This window comes from Colobus angolensis, unplaced genomic scaffold (genome assembly GCF_000951035.1).
Source record: "Colobus angolensis palliatus isolate OR3802 unplaced genomic scaffold, Cang.pa_1.0 Scaffold11, whole genome shotgun sequence".
In the NCBI taxonomy this organism is placed as follows: Eukaryota; Metazoa; Chordata; class Mammalia; order Primates; family Cercopithecidae; genus Colobus; species Colobus angolensis.
In genome coordinates, this window is record NW_012112030.1 from 6,109,341 (window position 1) to 6,112,375 (window position 3,035).

Consider the following 3,035-nt stretch of genomic DNA (forward strand, 5'->3'; position numbering starts at 1 on the left):
GCAGAATTGCCCTCACCACCTCTAGCCACCCTGGCCTCCTGGGAGGAACAGGCAGAGATGGCTCCAGATGGCTCTTGGCTGCCACTCTAGGCCTCAGGGCTTATACAATGAGCACAGTGGGTTCCACCTTCCAATAGGAAGTGCAAACTCTAATTCACAGTCAGACTTCACCAGGAGGGAGAGATGGTCTTTGGCTGAAGGCACTTTAATCAGGGAGCAAACCCAGTGCCAGGGTTTGTCTTCCTTCTCGTTACTCTGATAAATCTAGACGCCACTCTGTTGGAAAACCAGCACTGCCTGCGGCTGGGATTAGTGCACTGACCGAGCGAGGCATGAGACCTGCTCACTGAGAACTTCTCGTTAGGGCTATTCGCGTGGTCAGCCAGCAGCTAGCATGGAGTGAACTGTTTTCCATAGGCAGACTCACACTTCTTGAGCCGGTCCACTATCTTCTGGGCGCCACGCAGAACCACAAAGCAGAAAGGCCCTCCAAGACAAGGCGGGAAGCCGAGCCCAAAGATGGCTGCGATGTCTCCCTCTGCAGGTGTGGCCAAGATCCCCTCTCGCAGGCACATGACCGCCTCATCCCCAAATCTTGTCGCCAGGCGGAACTGGATAGCTTCACCTCAGGAGACTTTAGACTTAGGAGGCATCTTTAGACTCCCTAAGATACTATCCACATCAGAATTCAAATTCTTACTCTTCACATCCTCCTGATAGATGTAAACGCCCTTCCCAGACTTGCGACCTAGGAAGCCCTTGAACACCATCTGTGTCAGCAGTTCTGGGTTTCCACCTCCAAACCGCTCCTCAAAGGCTTTGCACAGATCTTCCGCCACGTGTTTCACTACATCCACCCCAACTTCATCCACCAGTGTGGCGGCACCCACAGGAAAGCCAAAGCTTGTGGTCAGGGAATCCAGCTTCTTGAGGTCAACTCCTTCCTGGAGGATTCGGATGACTTCAGACATCATGGGTGAAAGACACCTGGTGGTATAGAAGCCAGGTCCATCCTTAACCACAATGATGACCTTCCCCTGCTTGAGACCGACTGCTACAGCTGAAGCATTGGTGTCTTTGGACGTCTTCTCGGTTGTAATCACCTCCAGCAGCTGCATCTTGTCGACGGGAGAGAAGTAGTGCATGCCAATCACCTTCTCAGGTCTTTTGCTCACAGCAGCGATTTCACTGATTGGGAAAGCAGATGTGTTACTGGCAAAGACGCAGTGATCTGGAACCACCGCTTCTACTTCCTTTAGCACTCTGTGCTTAAGACTAAGGTCCTCTAACACAGCTTCAATCACCATGTCGACCTTTAAAATGTTGCTAATCAAGCTGCCCAGTCAAGTTGCTGAAGATGGAATCCCTTTCAAATGATTCCTCTGGAGGTTTCAAATGATGTTAGAGCTTTCTTCTTCACTTTATCATTCAATCCTTTGAACACTTGTTGCTGTCCTTGGCCTAGTCTAGTGAGTGTGGCATCTTTAAGTATAGTCTTTAGCCTCTTATCCACAGAGACTTGGGCAATGTCTGCTCCCTTCAGCCCTTCACCAAGAATAACCAGATGCTTAACATCCTTCTGTGGAGCTCCAAATTTGTTCTTCTTGCACAAGACCTGACCATGGCAGAGTCCCATCAAGGCCTTTGATTCACTGGTCATTGCAAGCTCTCCAAATTTCTGAGATTCAGAGAGATAACCAGCATCACTCCCTTGCTCAATTCCAGTCTTTACCACATCAATTATTTTCAGAGGTGCAGGATAAAGGCCTTTAGTCTCCTTTCGCACTTTTTCTTCTACTTTTTTGTAAACCTGTTGCCTGACAAATGGAATGATAATGGCGCACCCTGTCAATTTTTCCCACCAATCCCTTGTCTCTCTTTGGAGAGATCTTATCAGCTAGACCTTTGGCGAAAGTAATTGCAACTTCTTCTTGGTATTCGATTGCCCGTTACTCTGGAGGTTTTAGTCCTGTTCCCAAGGGTTCCACCAATTGGTCAACCAGTCCCATTTTCTTTGCCCTGTCTGCAAGAATGTTTCTACTAGGCAGCATCATGTCAAAAGCAGCAGGCACACCCACCATTTTGGGCAACCTTTGTGTGCCTCCTGCTCCTGGTAAGATCCCCAGCAAGACTTCAGGGGCACCTAATATGTTTTTACATCTTTTGTTGCTGTTCTGTATTGGCATGAAATGGCAAGCTCAAGTCCTCCTCCCAGGCAGGATCCACTGATGGCAGCCACAACAGGCTTTGTGGCCTTTTCAAGTTTCTCATATGTTCTCTATGCTGCTTGTGATATCTGTGTTACTTCTTGAGGGGTCTTGCAAGTGGCTAACATGTTGATATCAGCACCTGCAATAAAGCAGCCTGGCTTTGATGAGATAAGGGCGGCACTTCTGATTTGATTAGTAACCCAGATTTCATTCATAACTCCTGTGAACTCTGAATGCAGCTTTTCATTCAGTGTATTTACCTTTGAATTGGGAGAGTTAATTCGAATAATTGCCACATCCCCTTTGACTCCATGGTTCATATGGGTTCTGGTCAGCAAAGCAGAAGACTCTGTAAAACTGCACGCGGCTGAGGATGCCAATCGCCCAGTAGGCCGCCATGTTGAGTCGAAGAGGACAGCAGTGGAGAGCGCTTTTAGCGGGGCCGGCCGAGCGGAGGAGTTTTCCTCTTAATCAAGATTTTTAAAAATTGAGGTGAAATTGACATAAGATAGTATTAAGCATTTTAAAGTATACAATTCAGTGGCATTCAGCATATACAGACTTGTGTAACTACCACCTCTATTTTCTTTTTTTTTTTTTTTTGAGATGGAGTCTCACTCTGTGGCAGGGGCTGGAGTGCAGTGGCCGGATCTCAGCTCACTGCAAGCTCCGCCTCCCGGGTTCACGCCATCCTCCTGCCTCAGCCTCCTGAGTAGCTGGGACTACAGGCGCCCGCCACCTCGCCCGGCTAGTCTTTTGTATTTTTTAGTAGAGGCGGGGTTTCACCATATTAGCCAGGATGGTCTCGATCTCCTGACCTCGTGA

The 3,035-nt window shown here is 48.4% G+C and overlaps 1 pseudogene; it reads right to left on the reverse strand.

Annotated features, from left to right (window-relative positions):
• Positions 1–209: 209 nt before the first annotated feature.
• On the reverse strand, positions 210–2,523 carry LOC105521393 (annotated as a pseudogene).
• Between the last annotated feature and the right edge of the window lie 512 nt (positions 2,524–3,035).